Source organism: Nannospalax galili, unplaced genomic scaffold (genome assembly GCF_000622305.1).
Source record: "Nannospalax galili isolate Female #2095 unplaced genomic scaffold, S.galili_v1.0 scaffold1013, whole genome shotgun sequence".
Classification (NCBI taxonomy): Eukaryota; Metazoa; Chordata; class Mammalia; order Rodentia; family Spalacidae; genus Nannospalax; species Nannospalax galili.
The window spans coordinates 252673-275014 of record NW_008333410.1 but is presented as its reverse complement, the minus strand read 5'-3'; the positions used below and the strand labels follow the sequence as shown (position 1 = coordinate 275014).

General features: G+C 42.4%; 1 protein-coding gene across 7 annotated transcripts in view; it reads right to left on the bottom strand.

Annotated features, from left to right (window-relative positions):
* Foxp1 (forkhead box P1) overlaps positions 1-22342 on the bottom strand; it is a 425908-nt gene that overhangs the window by 176493 nt on the left and 227073 nt on the right. The window contains exon 1 of one of the 7 annotated variants that reach the window (XM_017796950.2): positions 2907-3032. The exons of the other annotated variants lie outside the window; for them this stretch is intronic. The gene's annotated coding sequence lies outside the window, so the exon portion shown is untranslated. Of the gene's footprint in view, positions 1-2906; positions 3033-22342 lie in introns of those variants that run through there. 7 annotated transcript variants of the gene reach the window in all.

The window sequence follows — 22342 nt, the reverse complement described above, 5'->3', positions numbered from 1 at the left end:
AGAGTATGATTTTCCAACCCAATGGCCTTTGTGGAGCACCCAAGATGACAAGGGAGGAGGCAGCAGGTTACTGTTCCCACTGTTGCCCTCCCAGGAGCAAAGCCGACCCCCAACCTCAGGCAGGCCCAGCCGGGTGGAAACCATGCTGTATCTGAACTCCGCTGTACTCTTCCCTTATATAGTCAAGGGAGAGGGAATCCCTCTGTGTGCATATTTTCAATTCACATTCCCAAACACTATAGACAAACACACAGATTTCAGCTGTGATTTATAGGACTGGATCCGCCTGGGCCACTCACCAGGCTAGGACCATGCACATCCCTATGGTAGGGTGTTCCTGAGTAAGGGTGCCCCTTTGGGAATCCTGTTCCCTTTTCTAAAGAGGGTGTCAGCGGTGGACCTAGGCAGGAAGACTGTCTACATGCAGCCCTGCCAAACCCACCTGAGAACTGAAAGAATACAGTGAGGGATAGTAAGATAATTACAGCTTGCTTAGTTTTAAATCTACATTAAATGTAGATTTGAGCCTTTCCCTTGGTCTCACGAGGACTTCTAAGAAGATTAATAATCTGTAAGACTGTGAAAAACATTATATATTACCAAGACTAGTATTACATTATATGAGACTATATAATATATATATGTATAGATATATGTATACATACATGTATTTATATATGCATTATTTTGCAGTCCTGAGAGTTGAACCCAGGGCCTTATGTATGCTAGTCAAGCACTTAACCATCCCCAGCTAGAAGGTATGTTTGATGGACACAGAGTTACAAGTAGGCATTTTCTCTGACAGCACCTGACACTCTTTAAGGGAGGAGCAAAATATTGGCTGCTATTAAACTATGTTTTACACTAGTCACAGACACTCTGGTACATTTTCCTTTAGCTGAGTTGCTCACAGTTGAGGTCTAAAAGACAAAACACAAACTGGGGATATAGCTCACTAGCAATTTGCCTTGTACGTAGGAAGTTCTAGGTTCAATCCCCAGTACAAGACAAAATAAATACATACTTGATAAATAAGTAAATAAATATACAGGTAAAAATACAGCTTTCACTGAAATAGCCAGTGGTTAGTACAGTGGAGTTTCTATTAATGTAAGCCATATCACACCATGCTACCTTATATTACCACTGAGGCAGGCAGAGCTAAGGTATCTACACATTTCAAATACTGAACCACTAATCCTGGGAAACCCTGTCCTATAAAACCATCTACTACAATAAATTCATTTTTCCCCCCACAAAGCCTTGCAAATTCATAGATGAAGAAGGAAAAAAAGGCTCCTGAGTCTGAAGGGTTAACACATTTGCCTTAAAAAAATTTAAAAAGACATGTATAATTTCCTTTTATCCTAAAACAATGCATTTATTATTTTCTGTGTATCTGGTAAAGGGCACGGCTTTTGGAATGGAAAACAAAACAGATGCTGGTCACATGTTTATTTGCCTCACCTCCTCCCTTTCCCTTCTGATAAATAATCAAACATGCCATCCAGAAAAAACAAAACCAGCGAGCTGGGAAATTTGATGGTCATCAAACAGACTGAGATAGCAAGACAAGCAGCCCACTGTTCCCACACTGAGCTCGGCCCCCACACCTACACTAACATCTGAGTAAATAGCCCCACTCACTCTTTCCATTTTCTCTGCAATTACCCCTACTGTTAAACAAATTGTCCTTAAGGCGGTCACAAACATCATTTTTTTTCTTGAAAAGCAGAACAACTTCTGAAAATTAAAAAAATCCATCCCAATACACATGTGTGCAATACACACATGGACAAAAACTTACTTGTGTAGATGTTTCTCCCGTTAGAGGGTTTGAATCACTACAAAGATTATATTTATTTCCTAGCCTAATAGGTACTGTTTGAAACACTAAAGTTTAAGGATATTTAAACCAACAAAGCTCAGAATAATAACAATTTTCCTAAGATCAAAAGAACCAACTTTCCACTTCCTGTCTATTCCCTGATCAGTACATAGTTTTAAAAAAATTAGCACCTGGCTTGCCAATTATGGTGAAGCTGGGGTTCAGGGTTAAGAGTGTGCAGAGAGAGGAGAGAGGCCAGAAGGTGGAACAGAGGCAGGAAAAGGTGGAACCTTTTTTAAAAGACTTAAACCATGTGTTTGAAAGTCATTTCTACTGAAGGAACCTAGGAGTTGTATGGCTCTGCCAGTCCAAGTCCTAGGGCTTCCCTGCCATCCTAATTACCACAGTCAGAATGGTCAGAAGAGAACACAGTATCAAAGTTAACAACCATCACAGAAAGCGAGGCAGGCTTTCCTTTTCCTTTTGTAGCCAGCTCCGTTTAAACAGTAGTAATATGAATGAGATAATGACCGTGCGTGTTTCAGCAGTCTGACTTTTATTGGCATGAAATTGGTACAAATATTATCAAGACCGATTCGTCCACGATGATGGTGTCGTGATGCCAACCTCTGAGGACAATTCTGCAGAGTGTCACAGGCACTGTCCCCACCCTCTCTCGGGACTTGAGATAACAGGAAGAAAACAGAAGGCTGCACCACGCAGTGTCACAATAAGAGAGGGAAAGTTGCAACCTACATCAGCCTGCAAAACTGTCTGACAACACCGGCTGATTCTTCCTGATCTGAGCCAAAGCAACATTTTTAAATGAAGAGAGAATTAGCAAGGAGTTAGCAGAATTCCGTCCTCTGAAATCTCTAGGATGAAAAACAAACAAACAAACAAACAAACAAACAAAAACAGCTTAAATGGAGAGGGGAGGGAGGAGGAAGAGAAGGCAGTAAACAACTTAAAACATCTCATTTTGCCCTTCACAGACTGTCTGCGCAAGCAAAGATCCCTAGTTTAAAAGTTTAACCCATTGAAAATGTTCTTTTGTTTTTTTCCTCTGGACACTTACAGAGAAAATGAAGAGTTTGTCGGAGTGAGCTCGCACCCTCCGCCTTTGCCTTTCCGTCTGTCTGTCTTCTTGCTGTGGATGAGTACTGCCTGTTTCTGTGAAGCGGGGGTTTGCCGAGTGGTAAAAAAGATGTTTGAATAAACAGGAAGTGCTGAGCGGCTGAAGCACACTCCAGGAGAGAACACACTGGAACACTGCCCTTTGTAGGCAACCTCGGGAAGGCTTGTCTCCACAGTAGCGGGCTGGGCTCTCACTCAATGACAAAGAAACCACAAGAATTCCTCAAGTAATTCTTCACTTTCAAAGTTGAAAGATCAGTTGGAGCTTGCAGGTAATTTTCCAAAGTTGCATTTGAGCACTTAAAGAAATCTATTAATGTTCAACGTATCTAAATCACTCCTGGTCGGCAAGCAGGGACACAGCAGACACAGTGTGCCCCGGGTAGACCAAGCCCTAGCCAAACACAGCTCCCGCACACAGACAAGTACACACCAACAGGGTGTCGGGAAAACTGCTCTTGAGATATTTTTTGTGGTGACATTTATATAGGCAGGATGCCTTAAGAAAGGAGAGAGAGAGAGAGAGAGAGAGAGAGAGAGAGAGAGAGAGAGAGAGAGAGAAGGAAAGAAAATCAAATCTTGCCGACCTCAGTGGATTTTTGTCACAAGTATTTTTAAAGATCAAGGTCATCTGGCATCCCAGGGATGGGTCCTCCATCTGCCTTGCTACTTTGCCATTACATTTACCTTCTCTGCAATCAGGAAATCTACCTGTTTATCTCACAGTGCCTACTAGCCTACTTGAACACTCCTTACCCCAACCCAAACTGATTATCAAGGTTCTGTCTTCTGTCACCCATGGAGCTTGACAGGTACCATAAAAAAGTGAACCCGGGAAGGTATAGCGAGTCAGCTTGAAAAAATAGAAGGAAGATTCCAACAGCCATATTCAATTGAAAACAAGGGGAAAGAAGGATTCCTTCCTAAAAATGTATTGCTGCCGTGGCAGAGTTCCCCTGCCACAAAAGCATCTGATTTGTTATTGAGCGTGGAATGCTGGCCTGTCAGGCAGGTGCTAATACTAGGCTAAAATAACTCATTGGGAGCTGTCAGTGGGATGTTTACATAGGCCCCAATCTTTTCTTCATAGAAGGAAATTTTTTACTGGAATTCATCTTCTTTTGATCTCACATTCAAAGCAACGGCAGCTTGATAGACATTCAAGTCTGAAAGCAAATCCAGACGCCGAAGATAAACCGCCAGAATATGACAGGCAGAAGCATCTAAAGCTTATAAAAATGAAGAGAACAGCATGTCGCCTGAGTATTACAATAGCAGAAATCAAGAGACATATTAGGTGGAACTGATCAGCCACAAAAACAGTTCAAAAGGCAGATCACAGAAACAGAGGACGAGGCGAAGGGGGAAAAATGGGAGCGATCTGGTTTTTCTGCCTCACCTCCCTCCTGAGCCTCCACGCTTGCCTCTCCCCTTCACGGAGGGTGGAGTATCCAATGCACAGGCTCCTTTCTAACTCGGCTGGTCCAGTTACAGAGGCGACTAAGGATTTGTTAGCAATCCGTTTCAAGGGGCAAAGGAAGGAGGTAGGCGTGTGCTCCACATACTGCATGATTCTGTCGTCCCTGTTTCTATTCTCAAATGCAGCATGGGAAAGCACAAAGCCTGGCCCTGGGGAGGTGGGTACAGGAGAAGTTCCTGCAAACAGCAAGAGCTGTAAGTAGTTGGCATGGGGCTAACGGGTTCCTAGAATGACCAGGGAGTGGACGAATGCACAAGCCCTAGCCTCAGTCACACAAATGGTCAGAAGCTTCCAGTTCCAGACATACACACATACGTCACTGCTCCACACCTAGCAGCTTTGAAGCCAACTAGGCCAGTCCCTTAAAGGGATTATCACAAGAACTTTCTTGGAGGCATGCAATTATTATTTTTTAAATGATGCCTCTTATTTTAATTAAAATCAGTGCATAAAAGAAAAAAGCAATTCCCTGAGCAGTTTTGTGCTCGAACTGTTTGTTAACAAACCTTGTAAGGGAAAGGAAGAACCAGGTTAAAGGGGACCTGAATTCTATTCAATTTACTCTGTGGTTTATTCTAGGTTGTGAGCTCCCTCTGGAACTGCAAAGTGATATTCTCTTTTTTGTAGTATGCTAGGATTTTTTAAATGCCCTCTCTCTCTCTCTCTCTCTCTCTCTCTCTCTCTCTGCATAAACTGATACTAAAATATGGATTTAAAAATATACAACCCAGTTTTCAAAGCTGTAATCAGTTTAGAGTTTATCTTGTACATATAAGATTCCTGGGTAACTGAGTTACAAATGTAAAAACAAACAAACAAACAAACAAAAAAAAACAAAAAGCAAACACAGTACCAGATTCTAGGCTGTTTTTCAAAAAGTCACCTTCTGCCCTGCTAGACAGAGATTGTCATGTACTCAGAGTTGATGGTTTTGCTTTAAACTGTGCTCAACTTGGTCTCTACTGTTATACTTTAACCTGAAGTACAAAAATGAACAATGTAGTTGCTTTCAACACTTACTCCCCAAATTTCCCAATTTCAATATTCCACATTACTGTAATTTGTCTAAAACAAGGGAGATTTACCATAAAAGCAAAATGCAAATTCCCTTGTAGATTAGAAAATAGATTTGTCCACAAAGAATGCAGTTGTATCCACTTTGATTCCCAAAGAAGCAACAACCATTTCTGGGGACACTAAAAGGGCTTTAAAAAAAAAAAAACAAAAAAACCCAAATCCTGCCACATATGAAGGCCTTCATTAGTATAATTAGATGACTGGTGGGCTTTTTTGATATAAACAACTTTTGAGATGTCATTTAAAAACCTCATAATAACGTCATTAAAGAGCTACCATTTCTACCAGAGGGACTGTCTCTTGGGGCCATGGAATGGTAGCTATGCTTCAGGGCTCTTCCTTGCTCTCCTTTCAGACTTCTGCTGGACTTGAATGTCACCATAGACCTTGAATCCTTGAATGTGAAATGGCTTCACTAATTGCTCTAATTGCTTGAAGATGTGCAGGCAGGTGAAACCTGATCCCCATGGCCAGAGTGGAGACCCAGTACAACACTGGAATGTTTACACAGTGGTTTGATTTTAATAGACAGAAGGGCTGAGTTTAAGACAGCAAAAACACAGCTAACAGGTGACCTCTTAATGTAGTTCTCCCCTAAAAAAAAAATAAGGACAACACACAACCAAATAAAATGTCATTTTCCGAAAGGCCGTGTCCTAAACACTAAGGTTATTTGCCTGACTTTTGTATGGAGTACATGGTATACACTGTACCTGACATCTCCACCTGAAGCTCTACCCCGAATATGCTTAACAAAATTAAAACAAAAAAGCACTTTATATGTCAGTCACCTTACAAACAGATTATGACTCTGTGGTATTTTCAAGTTAAGTGCACTCATTTAAATTTTAAATTGCGTATTTTACACGATTATAATATTCCTTTGTCCCTCAGAGAGGAGAGCTTATGCATCCCTCACTCCCAATTATGGCTTCCTGCCTCTTGCACATTCTTCGATTGTAAAGTTGAGGCCAAACCCATTCACAGTGGTGCTTTGCATAGTGGTGTATCTTCTCCCCGCCTGTCTTGTTGCTGTCTCACCTTCTGGTCTACTTCTCATCTACAGAAGCGGGGTTGTACTCTACAGTGGCCATCGAGTCGTGGGAGCCATTCTTTCTGGAGATATATATATGTCTTTTTGAGACAGGGTCTCCCTGTAGCCCCAGCTGGCCTGGAACTCACTATGTAGACCAGGCTGGCCTTGAACTCACAGAGATCCGCCTGCCTCTGCCTCCTGAGTGCTGGGATTAAAGGTGTGCGCCACCACGCCCAGCATTTCTTTCTGGATACTTTTATAGGCTGAAAACACTGAGCTTTGGTGATAGCTCCCCATGGCTCCCTTCTAATGAGCCACAAAAGTAATCAGCACAACCAGGAAATAGATGACGTACCAGAACCTACAAGGTGTCACTAACCCTCAAAGGTTAACCAGGAACAGGTGTATAGAGGTAGATACCTACACTTTTATATATAGAAAAGATACACACATAAATACACAAGTACATGCATGTATCTGTATACATATTTTAATCTATGTGTATATGTACACATAAACAGAAATATGTACACACAGAGGTAGCAGATTCATATGATAGGAATATTTCATATGTAGCCAGGAGTACTTTACTGCTACAAAGGGGGAAAATGCCAAAAAAAGAATTTAATGATTTTAGGGTTAAGCTGGGCAATTTAAGGCAACAGATATATCTTTCAAATGAGATCAGATGAGTAGGTAACCCCCAGACAGAGGAAGCACTGGTAAGAGCTGCTCAGCTAAGTAATGCTGAGTATTAACTTCTGATGATGAAATATAAAGTACAAAAGAAAGCAGGAAAAAAAAGTCCTTTTAAAGTCATGAAAAATGTTAAATGCCATAAGCTAGGAAATAAACTTAGGAGATTATTTGCCTGAATTATTTGTCTCCCAAACACCAGAGAACAAAATAATCAAACCAAAATATCTGCATAAAATATCCTTTTAAACCACCATATTTGTGAACACTAACACCTTTCCCTATAAGTTAAATCCCCTACTCAGAAGTAATGTTCCTTTCTCTGAAAAAAAAAAGGGGGGGGGACAAGTATCCATTTAAAGATTAAGTATAAACTAGTCCAAGCCAGTGAGAGAGGAACACACAGGGAAAAGTAAACAGGCCCCACCGCCTACCCCCAAAATAGTTCCCCTTTGAAAGCTCTCAGCACTGAGTGCCTGGTACCAAGGGCTGCCCTGTGTGCTGAAGGGGTCAGCAGAGCTATGCTAAGCTGACAGGTTCAGTTTACAGCGGGCCAGAACTTTGTTTGGATATACTGGCCTTGCTCACCGCCAGCTTAACAACAGATGGCTAGAAAACTTTCATTATGTTGCACAGGACTGAACTGCAAACAATCCAGAAAACTGTGAAAAGTTTAACTCCCTCTGAACCAATGTGCCAAACCAGACCCCCACACAGGCCCAGGGGCCTGCAGAAGCCAACTGAGGGGCAGAACTGCCCAAGCCCAGTTCAAGTTGAGCCACCCTTCCAGGTTGCAGGGCTAGAAAGACCCACCCCGAGGCTTTATTTTAACTGTTCAAAGGCCAGACCTTATAAGGAGTTGTATTCACTGTGCCTTCTTTTACTTTATTTTTCCAAAATGTACTGACAGACTTTCTCTCCCTTTGGAGGGAAAATATTCCAGACAATTCTCAATTCCCAAGCTCCCTTCCTGCCTTCCTTTTCTTCAGGAAGCTGGCAAGACTGAACCAAACAGTCTCACCCGAACACCTAGATTTAAATATGACTTACCCAAATCTGTATATAATTTAAATATTCATTAAACCAATTCAATCCCATGAATCCTAATATCTCCTAATGCTTGGAGACAGGTTATAAATGCACCTTCAAAGGTTTAATTCAATTGGCAATCGGAGCGGTCTTATCACTGGAAATGTGTGTTATTTTCATATTATTCGAGAAATGAACAAATGTATTTTCCACAAATGTATTTTAGAAGCTACCCTTTGCTGTTATTGAAAGAAAATTGTGTTTATTACTCCTTTAGCATAGTGTAAACTCATAAACGTCAACAGAGAGTACAAGGAAAACTGTCAACTAAATATTGTTTCCTTCACGAGCTGTTCTTCCAAGTCAATTACGCCTTTCAACTTCTGGGGCATTGTATGATAAACTGGCAGTAAAAATCATTCACATTAATATACCATGGTGCCTTGCCTGCAAAAGGTAATTAAAGAAGTAAATGACTCATAAGAATAGACATATTAGCTGCAAAATGAAAGGCAACTGAGCTGCCACATAAAAATATGTACCATTAAGATACTGCATTTTCATATTCTTGTAATCAGCTTCACTAGACTAATGCTTATTTAATCCAGTTCTGAGCTAAGTCCATCAACAACTGTTTTTTGCTGTTTTCTCCTTGACTGAACATTATGAGAGCAGGTTTGGAATAAATACTGCAATGAGATTTTTTGCATACTCAATTGAAGAACAGGTTTTTACATTTTAAAATCTATTTTTCTTTCCCCGAGAAATACAACATTAAAAAAAAAAAAAGAGAGATTACTTGTAGGAAAAAAATAGACATAGCTAGCTAGACGTGTCTTCTGAACTGGCAGGGCATCTTGGGGAAGGGATGTTTGTTTCAATATTCACCTTTTCTGACGGTTATGAACATGAGGGTGTTAAGCCTCCAACTGTCAGACCCCTGTTTCCGTTATGAAGCCTTCTCCTGTTAATAATGTCTTCCATTAGCATTAGGGAGATGAGGGCAATTCATCCTTACACAGGGATGGATAAAGAGGCAAAGAATGAGGAGGGAGTGGGTGAGTGGAGTGTTGGGGGAGATTTCAGACTAGCCCAGTGGCCCCTGAGTTCTTCTACAGTTAGCCCCCTTCTCAGAGAGAACTGAATTGAACCTCAAACTCTCTGCTCTACTGTCCAGTCTCGGGCTTTCAAACTGACAGCTACTCAATTTTTCATATCCTTTTATTTCCAAGCATACTCTCCAGACTAGGCCAGTCCCAGAAAAACATCACCCATGCAATGTAGTCTAAGATGTTTAGTTCCCAGTTAATTTGCTCACTTTTCCTCCCTCTGCACTGGACAGAAGAGCCAGCCATGTGTACTAGGACTCAATCCAGAGACACTATGTGCATGGGGCTTCCTAGAGGCTGAAGAAATGCCCATTCTTAGAGGAAATTAGAGATCTTTGTCAGTAGCTGATATAGCCTACCGCTTCCAACCCCCTTTGGGAATTTGTTTCCACAACTCTTGCCATTCCTCCCATGCCCGATGGTAGCAGTAAAAACCAGCCTACAAACCATCACAGTATCTGTCATCTATAAAGTTTATTAGCAATACACCCACAATTCAGGACATCTAAATGCTTCTAGTGTCCACAAACTTACTGAAAGGCCCCAAAGAGATTTTACCTTTGTCCTCTCTGGAGGAACACAGACTTTCAGCAAAGGTGAACTAACCACTGTATACATTGTGCTGTCTCCCTCCCTGCTCCTGGGTATAGAGAAGATTAATTTCTTTTGTTTTGTTTTCAAAATTGACTAGCAGCCAGCCAGGTCCTTCAGGACAGTCCAGGTCAGGTGAATGGCCCAACATAGACCCCTTGTTATTATTAACATGTCTGTTCATGGCCTAGGGTCTGTACAGAGCCCCCCAGATGTAGGTGGGTCTCAGCTCACAATGCATGGCCGCCTCAAGGTTCCAATTGACACCACTTGGAACAACAATTAATGAGCTCTAGTCCTTTCTCTAATTAAAGAATGAAGGTTCTCATGTGCACAGAACAGTGAGGATCATACACAATAGGATTGGGAAATAGGAGCACTTCCAACGTCCGGTACAAATAAGCCTTTTCAAATATAGTTCACTATTAATAATACATCATTATCAAAAATGGAAAGTTATGAATATGATGCATGTAACCTTTGTATCACGAGAATTAACCTATATGTATGAATACAATGATTCATGAAATAGTTTTTAAAAATACATTTAAAAAATGAATAAAGGGCCCTGGTAGGAGAAAGCAAAGGCAAGAGGCAGCAGTTCTAAGCCTGGTATTCTTCAGACCTGCAGATTAGGATTCAAACATGTAATTAAGAAAGATAACCCCAGTTTTTATAGTAATTAGAGGCTGTGGGTAATAGGATACTATCTCTCAAAAGTGTTATAAATATACCACGCTTCTAAATAACCTGCAACGCCTGGAAAGTATACTCTCTACCAAGGGCAAAGCTGATATGCAGTGAGGAACAGTAAATGACAGACTGGCGTTCAAGTCCATTAGCTGCTATGCGATAGGAGCTCATTCAACAGCACACGACCTGTGAAAAATCTTAGATCTCTTTAAATCTTTGAATTGGATTACTGCATTAATTCTTAAGAACTGCAATTCCTCAACCAAGTCAAATTACCCTCATTAACAGTGGAAAAACTGCCTCTGCAATAAGTTTTTAAAAAAAGATATTTATTATCTATAATCACTTTCCCATTCTTCACCTAGGAATCTGATGAAATAAGGCCAACAACTCTGCAAATGGCATCCCAACTCAGCATATTAATTTGGGTTCAAATAAAAATAAAAATGAAAGCATTTGCACATGGTTTAAATTTGCTTCACAGCGGATGGCTCCAGGTTACAGGAGAGGAAACTGGGGCATATGGAGGGCTCCAGAGTCGACTGTCTGCACACCCTCGGCTGACTAGGGGCACAGCAGTCTCCTGGCATCTCTGTTATGAATTGGGTACCGATGGAACTAAATCCAAGACGTGGGCTCTCTGTGCCACTGTCACAACTGACAGTACAGACTTCTCTAAATCACACTTGGAGAATTAAAAGGCAGGCAAAAGAAATGAAATAGTAGGAACACAGCGCCCAGTGTGGAAATGATATCCATAATAGATATTTACAGCAGACACTGCCTCTGTTCTTCCTGTATCACATTTGCTAGGAATGTTCAACTGCCTTCAGAATTCATTGACTATGTCCTTTTAGAGTGACAGAAAGAAAAAAAGAGAAATGTTCATTGATCTTCTCTGTCCCTGTTATTCCCTAGGATGGTCTCATCTGGAACACAGTAGCAGTTTGACAGTCTTGGAACAACTGGCCCTTCCTAAGCAGTGAGCTGTTAGAGGGCCCTCTGAGAACTGGTCCCCAGCTGCATGGTGCTGCCTCTCACTGGCTGAAGCCCTTCACATCTCAGGCCAGGTCATGAGCATCCTCACTCCAGGGACATGGGAAGAAGTGTGGCTGGAACTATGCAGAGGCAGGCTGGTCTGGATTTATTGTACCTGACTATTTTTAGAGCACATGTTAAGGAATAGGGAAAAGGAGAACAGGTAGAAGTTGCTTTGCAAGCTGTACAGAAAACAATACTTCTAAACAGTGCTAATAAAATGTTAACTGGAGGTCAGAGTAAAAAGCCAGAGGTATTACAAGAGTCCAAAGTACCTTCTGAATCATAAGAAAAGCAAATAAGCTCTGTTCAGAGTCTTTGTATATGAAATCTACTCACTTCACACTGAAGATGGGAAACTAGGCAGTCTAATTTATAGTAGCAAAAATCAATTAAAACAACATCTCCAACAATCTTATTATCTACTCAACTTTAAAATAATAACTTCTGGGGTTGGAGAGATGGCTCTGCGGTTAAGAGCACTGACTGCTCTTGCAGAGGACCCGGGTTCGTTTCCCAGCACCCACATGGCGGCTACGAACCATCCTTAATTCTCCAGTTCCAGGGGAATCCGAAGCTCTCTTCTGACCTCCACGGCATTGCACAACATAGGTGCACTCACATACATGCAGGGAATACACTCATACACATAAAATAAAAATAATAAATGAAATATTAAAAAAATAACTTCCAAAAACTATTTGCTGTTAAGATGAATATCTCTATTGCATGGCAGAGTGCAGAGCTATGCCCAAGACAATGCAGTTTAGTAATAATGGGAAGAGTTTTTGGTCATGGTGGGCATCTACAATTTGGACTCACTGCCCTTCTAGCCTCCAAGGTGGGAATCATCTACCCATCTTACAGAGGAGTTGAAAGACTAGATTCAGGCTGACTGTCTTCTATGTGGGTCTTCAATTACTATTGCCGCCTGAAGAAAAAGAATAGAAAGGAGACAGAAGAATGGGCGAGGCACTAGAAATACACCAAATGCCCCTAATCCTAGCACTTCAGAGGGTGAGGTAGGAGGACAGCAAGTTCGAGGCCAATGTGGGCTATATGGTAAGTTGAAGATCAGCCTGAGCCACAGAGCAAGATCTGGTCTTTTTTTTAAACAAGTGCCATGAAATATAATTCAAACACTGACCAGCTTAAGCTATGGAGGCTCATCGCCTGCCTCCTTCCTGGGGTACCCTATGTTCTGCAGTACAATGCTGACACTGTTTTCCTTGACTTGCAGCATTTCAGAGTCTCCTGTCTCTTGAAGTGCTTTATGACTGTCAATCGGGTGCTTTCAAACAAGAAGTGCTTTAGCAATGACCTCACGACTAACGTGGTTTGATTGTTCTAGCCACTTTTCTAAGCATATGGTAACATTAACCGCTCTTTTCCAGTCCCAGAGTCATCCCTGAATTCACAGGTCATTAATCACGGAAGGTTTGGTATCTAGTTTGTTCTGAGCATAGGCCTTAGGAATGAGAGGAAGATAGACCCGACCCTTCCTTTTCTGACACCTCATACAGTTAGAAGGCATGAGAATTGATGCAAGCGATCAACACATCAAGAAAGAAGCCGAGAACTGCTACCAAGAAAGATCAGAGAGCCCTAATCCAAGGACAACCTTGCCTATGCCTCGACTTTAACCCAAGATAGATTAGTCGCCCGGGAATTCATCTGTGAACATGTGATGTTGAAGATGGAGGGAATCAGACAGCAAAAGGAGCAGAGAGAAGGTCCTAGGAGATGGAGGAGAGACACTGCAAAGAAACAGGATGAAGCAATGCAGAAGAGCTAACCTTACAGGACAGTCAGTGATATGCCACTGTGTCATTCAACTAACACAATGCTCCTTTTAGAGCGCACAGAAATACAGATTACAAACATGCTTTTAATTAAATGACCTAATAAGTGCAAAATGCATCCTGCTGGCAAAAGCAAAAACAAACACTCTCTCAAATCATCAAAGCATTTACATAATTACTATGGGAACATAAATAGCTTGAGGTTGCCTCTTGTTTCTGTCTTTACCTTTTTAAAGTGGTCCCATAATGTGGTAAGCAGAATTCTAAGAATTCCCCCTCACATTTCTACCTCTGGTAGAGGCACCCCCACTTCCCAGGGAGTCAGTCACAATGCAGGTGTTGATTCTGAGGGAATTTACAGCTGTAAATAAAGTCCTAGATCAGGCGGCCTTAAGATAGATAGGGAGCTTATCTGAAGGGCCCGCCAGCATCACGTGAACCCTTTAAACTGCCATTTCAAGATCAGAGGCAGAGGATATTAGAGATCAGAAGGGCAAGAAAGATTTGATGTGCTGCTGCTGGCTTCATGATGGAGCAGGTCATGTGGCAAGAATGATGGAAGATGCTAAAGCTGGGTTGTAGCCACAGGCTGACAATCAGCAAGGGAGTAGGAACCTCAGTCCTACAACCACAAGGAACAGAATGCTGCCAATACCTACATCAGCACAGAGCAGTCTTCAGAAAGAACTCAGGCCAGCTTACATCATCTCAGTCTCCTGATTCTCTGAGCACACAGCCCAGCTGCACTGTACCTGCCCTTCTGATCTACAGAAGCAAGAGCCACCAAAGGAGTGGTAGCAAGGTGTCAGGGAGCAACAAATAATACATAGAGAAAATGAAACTCTTGTTTGCCTAAGTTTACAGAAGGGGTTTCTTGATGGATGTGAACTCGAATGGGCCAGGGGTGAAGGGAAAACCTGGGCAGAGCCTATATTCTGGAACCTCATGGACTATCACTGGGGACTGCTGAGTTTGAGTGTGAAGTGCTCCTCACAGGTTCATGTGTTTGACCACTTGGTCCCTAGATGGTGGTGCTGCTTTTGGAGACTGCAGAATCTTTAAGAGGTAGGGTATAATTGGAGCAGTGGGTCTCTAGGTAGCAGATCTTAGGGGTGGAGGTAATGGCTTAGGCCTGCTTCTGATGTTTGGTTCTTGGCCTACCAGGATGGAGAGAGGTAGCCTCATGGTCCAATCTCCAGAGCCCCCAGATGCTCCCCACTATGCCTTCTACACCACGATTGACTACAGCCCCTTAAACCATAAGCCTTAAATCTTCCCTTAAGTTGCTTTTTTGTCAGGTATTTGGTCACAACAATCATTAAAATACCTAACAGTGGGATGTTACTGTCCAAGCGAGTTGATTAATTGCCCCCTGGGCCTCACTCCCCTCATCTGTAAAAAGGTAGCAAGAGGAACTCATGGTGGTCAGTGGCATCTTAGAAGAGAATGTGAAGGTGAAGATACTGTGACAGATGCATCACGTGACACATGTTGGTTTTTTATTTTCTGTTTCTGTGCATTTGGGACAGTATCTCATGTAGCCTAGGCTGGTCTTACGGCCTTCTGCCTCTGCCTTCAGAGTGCTATGATTACATGCATGTGCCACCAACTTGGGCTACTATACAGTGCTGAGGATCCAACCCAGGGTTTCATGAATGCTGGGCAAGTATCCTATCAACTGAGCTACACCCCAGCCCCCACACTGTTTTTTATTTTGTACAATTTCCTTCCTGAGCCATTGGATAATGAGCTTCCTCTTCCAATTATTCTAATTATCTATGCTAATAATGATCAAGGCACACATTCAAAATTATCTCTGGCTAGAGAAGAGAAGGAGTGCTCTAAACCTTTCTAGATGTTCTTGACAGCCCACGCAGAGGGTGGGAAAAGATGTCTCCTTGGGAAAGGAGAAAGGGAGGGGTGGGGGAGGTGGTGACCATGCCATGCCATCCTCCTTCCCTCCACTGTGGTGCACAGTTCTGTGGAAGGTGAAACCAGAACCTTGCCGGAAAGCCCGGCTCCATACCTGATCTTGGGCGAGGAAGTACTCCACTCTGCAGCAGTTTCCTCCCATGTGAAGAATGGAGAGGAAACTCTACCAGCACCCTGCCACAGCTGCTATCAGAAGCTGGTGGTTTACAATACACACAGTGTACGTCTTAAGAAGAGCCTGAACTCTGAAAGCCCCATATAAAAGCTGGGGTTTTTTTGTTTTGTTTTGTTTTTATCTGTGGACTACAAAACAGGAGCTGATTTCCCCCCCCCCAGAAAGTCTGCTGTCTTCAAGAGAATTTGGAAGATGGTACTCAGTAAACATGTACAAATGAATTTAAAGTAAAGATTTTTATCAACAACATCTTTTCATGGCATATTATAACCCACCAAAGCTCTGATGAAAAAAGTGAGCCACGCCACAATCATGTACTGCCCTAGAAATTTACTTTTACTCAAAGGAGGAAGAGAGACACAGGCATTGCCCATAGCCAATGTTTTCCTTGCTCTCATTTCAGTAATCAGTAGTCACAAATCGTTTAACATATTAAATGGAAAAATTTCAAAAGCAGACAATTCACAAATTTTTAAAATATATTTTATCTATTATTTTATGTGTATGAGTGTTTTGCCTGCATGTATGTAAGTGCACCCATGTAGTGCAATGCCTGTGGCGTTCAGAAGAATCCCCTGGAACTGGAGTTAGGATGGTTGTTAGCCACCATGTGAGTTCCAGGAACTGAACCCGGGGCCTCCGCAAGAGCAGACAGTGCTCTTAACCGCTGAGCCATCTCTCCAGCTCCAATTCACAAATTTTATACTGCATATCAATCTCAGTAGTGTGAAGAAATCTCACAGCATCTTGAGTCATCTCATCAGGGACATGAAACATCCTTCTCTTCAGCATACCCATCCTATATATACTACCAGCCCCTTAGTCTCAGGAGTTCCTGCAGTTACCATGGTTTCATACTGCCTGTGTTCATTTTACCCTTATTTTATTTACTAATAGCCCACAAACACAAGAACAGCCTTGCTGACAAGTCAGATATACCAGATAGAAGCCATAAAGTACTTCCTTTGAGCAAGAAGGTAAAGGGACACTAAGATTCCTTGACAAGACAGATGCAACATTCACATCACTTTTATCACAGTTTGCTGTTAGAACCATTCTATTTTATTATAAATTAGTATGTTCATCCTTCACTATGACTCATTTACAAACAAACTACCACAGGTATGCATGTATGTAAAGGAGAAAACACAATGTATGTAGGGGTAGAACCTATCATACATCAACTGAGAGTTTTAGAAGATGTCCCCAAGGATGAGGGGAGACTACTGTACATGTCTTAAAACTTGGGTTTACTGCTTTTAAACAAGGGGTTTGTGCAAAAACAGCCAAGAGGATTTCCCTAATGAAGAGAATGAAAAAGTAAGGCGTTTCAGCAACTGGCTAAGAGATGACACCCAAAGCAAGGAGGCAAGAGCAAAGCAAGTCTAAGGCGCTCCCGGGCAGCATGCAGACACTTGCCCCTCTTTGTGAACTTTCTGGGCCTCTCTGGGGCCTTTCTACCAGGCTGGAGAGTCAACAGTAGAATCAGCTCTCCTCATCCTCACAACCTAGCCTGCAAGACAGACCAACAGCCAGTACTGAGAGCAAGAGGTGGGGCACCAGAGTGTGGCAGGAACCATCCAGGACTGGTTGTTCAGAGGTAGCGTTCCTCCAGCCAGTGGTGGGAAGGCACATCTCACTGTCCAGTCCAGGTAGGTTGGCAGCGATGTGGCAGGAGAGGTTCTGGCCAAGGGATGTAAGTCCAGGGAGGAAACCAAAAGGCATCATACGTGTTCAGGTCCTGGTGAAGACGCTGAGGACATGGACAAGTCACTAGCAATAGGCTGGGCTTTGCAGACCGTGCGCAGAAGTTTAATACTTACAATGTGATTCTACAGCAGGAAAGGCAGAGTGGATGAACTATAACACAAGACACATTTGTATGGTCACCAGCACCATCATGACAAAGAATAGTTCCATCCCCTCTTCTGTACTCCCTGAACCACCCTCACAGCTGCATTGTTGCCGCCACCCTACCCTCTGACAAGCACCAAAGGAGTCTTTATCACTATAGTTTTGAAGAACACTATACACATGGAATCATCTAGTATGTAATCTTCTGAGAGCTTTTGTTAAGGTTTGCCTCTGAGGTGTCTCTCAAATGTCCCATGCTAAAGGTTTAATTGTCATCTGAAGAAATTGTGGGGAGATGGTGGAAATTCTGAGAGCTGGGGCCTAGTTGGAGGCAATAGGTATGGGTGAGCCCCAGGAAGGCAGACATCTTCCCAGCCCCCTTCCTCCCTTTCCTCCCTGCCTCTCTGCTTCCCAGTGAGTGTGCAATGAGCTGCTCCTCTCTGCCACAAGAATGAAACTCTGTCTCACCACATGCCCAGATACAATTGGCTGAAACCATGGGGCAACATAAATTTCACCTCCTTAAGTTGTTTTCCTCAGGTATTTTGTCACAGCATTAAAAAGATGACTCACAGTTTCTGTTAACTGGAGTACTGTGAGACTGTTCATCTGCTGGGACTATGAATGGCTCTTCCCTTATTCTATCATTCCCTGTATAGGGATCCCATGCTCTGTTCATCTGTTCGTCCATGGAAGCACGTCTGTGATGCTTCCAGTTTGGGACAACTATAAATAAAACTTCTGAGCACTCACATATCAGTTTTTGTGGGGGCACACATCATTGCTTCAGGATAAATACCCCACGGCATGAGTGCTTGGTAACCTGATAGCTGTGTGTTCGTCTTTTGTTTGTTTTGTAAGAAACTATCTGTTTTCCAAAGTGGCCATGCCATTTTGTATTTCTATCAGCAAAGCTGAGATTTCATTCCATTGTTGTACTTAGTGCTGCCAACAGTCTTTACTCCAGCTAGTTAAAATTTTTTAATTTATTATTTCTATTTTCTGTGTATGAGTGTTTTGCCTGCATGTATGTAAATGCACCACATGTCATACAATGTCTGCAGAAGCCAGAAGTGGGTGTAGGATCCCCCAGAACTGAAGTTATGGATGGTTGTTGCTAGCCATCAATGTGGGTGCTGGGAACCAAACCTAGGTCATTCAGCCAGTGCTCTTAATGGCTGAACCAGCTCTCTAGCCCCTACTCTAGCTGTTCTAATAAGCATGTAGCCCTAGCTCATCTTCTCATCCTGGATTCTCACCCTTTCAATTTCAATGACTTTATCAGAAAGTGATGTAACCCTCCCCATCCCCAATCTCATGTATTCTAGGCTGCCCTTGAACTCTATGTAGTTGAGAATGACTCTGAACTTCTGATGATCTTGCGCCAATTCCCAAGTGCTAGAATCAGGGGCATGTACCACTGTGCCCCATATTATGTGATGCTGGGAACTGAACCCAGTGTGGGTTTCACACATGCAAGGCAGGCACTCTATCAACTTAGCTATACCCCTGGCCCCAAGAACAACTGTTTATATGCTTATTTGCCTTTGCTATTGCTTTGGGGCAAAACATCTGTTCAAGTCTTTTCTCATCTATTAAATTTGTTAGTTTAGGTTTTTAGAGTTCTTTAGCTATTCTACATAAAGGTCTTTTAGATGTGATTTAACAATATTTCTTCCCAATTGGTAACTCCTCTTTAATGGAGGATTATATTTACATTTTAAAATTTCTTTTATACTAATCCAGGGAGGGAAAACCAAAAGGATGTTTGGAGCAACTTTCTAGGAAATAGAAAATGCAAGCCAGAAGTCATGGATAGGCTGATGTCTCTAGCACATAAGAGGAGAACAGAGTGTCATCGTGGCATAGGGGGTGGCTGGGGGAGCAGTCCCTGCAGGGTGCTGCTTTTAAAGCTGTGACTAATGATGCCACATAAAGGTGATGTCTTCTCGTCCTCTGATTTTAGTGCCACTGAACCATCCCAGGTAATAAATCAAACAAGCCAGGGTGGCTATTTGTATGGTGAGATAAGGGAAATTAATTTCAATGCCCAAACACGGACCTCCTTATATTAAAAAATGACTTAGCAATACAGCCCCTTTCTCTGAGTGTCTTGGAGAGCACACACAGAGCCAGTTCACCCTGTGTACTTTCAAGAATAACAGGGCTGTCTCCCAAGACTACAATATTGTCAGAAGGAAGCGTTTGAAAAATGAAAAGCAAAATTAATTAATGAATTAAAATGCTGCTTGGGCAAAAAAAAAAAAATGTTCCTGGACCTCCATGAAAGGATTATAGTAACAACATTGTACAGTTACTCGTTCAGCTCTCAAAAATGTTCCACTATGCTCTACAAAGGGGTCTAATTTCCTCGAATTTCAGACAATTTCAGTTTAAAATGTGTAAAGATTTCAGTAACAGCATCTCTAACAAGACAGTGATTTTCAGGCAGCATGATGGTTATAGCACGGAGCTGATGTCTTGGCTGCAATACTAAGGGGGAGACAAAATACAAGGAGAACTGAGAGAATCCTCCTCCCCTTGATCCCTAGGGGCTCTGGCACGCTCCCGCCTTGGAGCACTATACAGGAACAGTGGAGAACCATTCATCACCAGTGTGTCTGGCTCTACTTGCTGGCACCAAGTGCAAGAGGTGACCACTTGCCCAGCTTTCCTGGTGGCAGTCCCTTTCTGCTCCAGTCTCAAACTACATTTGTTCCAGGTGCCTGTATTGCTGGGCATACCAGCAGCAATAACTTGGTCTAACCTTAAGTTGCAGAAGCCACAGGATAACCCTGGACCTACTAACTACAGTCCCAAGTAGGCACATTTTGTCCTGTGTAACCCTCTCTTTGTTTCCCTTCTAGCCCCTCAAAATCTCTGGCTAGGTGTGGTAGAATACACCTGTATTATGGAAGAGCTGAGGGAAGACGACCAAGAATTTGAGGCCAGCCTGGGTTATGCAACGAGGCCCTGTCTCAGGTTAGTATCAAGTGCTCACTGATTATGCCACTGAGGTTCCAAGACCATGCTTAAAATAGCCAAGGGCTAGGATGAGGTTCAGTGGCACAGCCCTTGTCTAGAAAAGTGCAAGGCCCTGGGTTGATGCACAACACCAGAGAACAAACAAAGGAACTCTTCTCCACTCAGCAACCAGAAGGGTCTTTGGAAAATGCACACCGGCTCACACCTTTGGAAGGGTTCCCATTGCAATGTGAAGGAAAGCCCAGTGGCAAAGCTAGTGCAGCAGCCAGAGGAAGGAACTTCCTCTCTTCCTCTCAGGACATCTCCCCCACAAACTTTAAGGCTCTGCCATGAGCTGTCTTCAGAATCCTTGTTCATAGCAGAACCACTCTCACCTAAGAATGACCTTCTTTGCATTTGGACACAGGGCTACCTAGACTGTCAAAAGACATTTCTCTTGGGTGCAAGGGGGGAGCCTCTCTACCCCTAGGCCCTTCATGCTTCTGTAACTGACCCTCAGCAATCACACTCTCTAAGAATATGCACACCAGCTTATCCATTTGCTTCTTATTTCTCTTCCTCCAGAAACTACAACTTCTTCAAAATAAGGATTATGTTTCTGGTTTTTTTAAACTCTGTCTACAAGTGTTGTCTGAACAAATGAATGAAGAAATAACTGAAGGAAGGGCTCACCTAAGACTCTAGCCTTACTGGTTTTTACTTAAAATTTTATTTAGGGTTTTTAGAGCCTAGCACTTGCTATTGTAGTCCAGGCTATCCTTTAATTCACAATCCTCTTGCCTAAGGATCCCAAGTGCTGGGATTACAGGCATGCACCAACATGCCAGCCTGTTTAAAAAAATATTTTTAAGCCAGGCATGGTGATGCACGCCTTTAATCCCAGCACTTGGGAGGCAAAGGCAGACGGATCTCTGTGAGTTCAAGGACAGCCTGGTCTACATAGTGAGTTCCAGGACAGCTGGGGCTACAGGGAGACCCTGTCTCAAAAAGAAAAAAAAAAAAAAAAAAATTGTTTTTTTAAAAAAGAAATCAGGGGGTGGGAAGGTTGAAGGGATAGCTCAGTGGTTAAGAGCACTGGCTATTTTACCAGAGGACCTGGGTTCAGTTCCCAACACCTCCATGGCAGCTAACAACCATCTGTAACTCTGGTTACATGGGATCCCATGCTTGCTTCTGGTCTCCTCAGGTATTGCATAAACATAGTGCACATACACACATACAAGCAAAACACTCAAACATATACAATAAAATAACTAAACGTTTTAGAGGGCTGGAGAGATGGCTCAGTGGTTAAGAGCACTGGCTGCTCCTGCATATGACCTATGTCTGCTTCCCAGCACCAACAGGACAGCTAACATGCATCTCTAACTCCACTTCCAGAGGATCCATCACCTCTTTTGGTCTCTGTAAGCACTGCACATAAGGGTATACTTAAATACATGCAGATAAAACACTTATATACATAAAATGAAAATAAATAAATAAAAAACTTTTTAAAGAAATTGTTTCAGAGGTGAAAATACATTTCCAAATATAATCATCCCCCCTGCCCCCAAGCTGAGGACCGAACCCAGGACCTTGCGCTTGCTAGGCAAGCGCTCTACCACTGAGCTAAATCCCCAACCCCAAAAAACAGCAGCCATAAAGAAGCAACTAATAAAGTAAAAGTTTAAGTTGAACGTAACTAAAAATCACCTAACAGGCAAAAGAGGATATGAAGACTTGCATTTCAGAACTTAGAAGTAAGGTCTACTTTTCATGGTATTTAAATGTTTATAAATTACTAATAGTATAAAATCCCATGGAAAATTAAAGAGATATATGAAAGGAAACAGATGTTTCAAAACTTAAAACAAAAAAAAAAAAACCAACAAACCTTT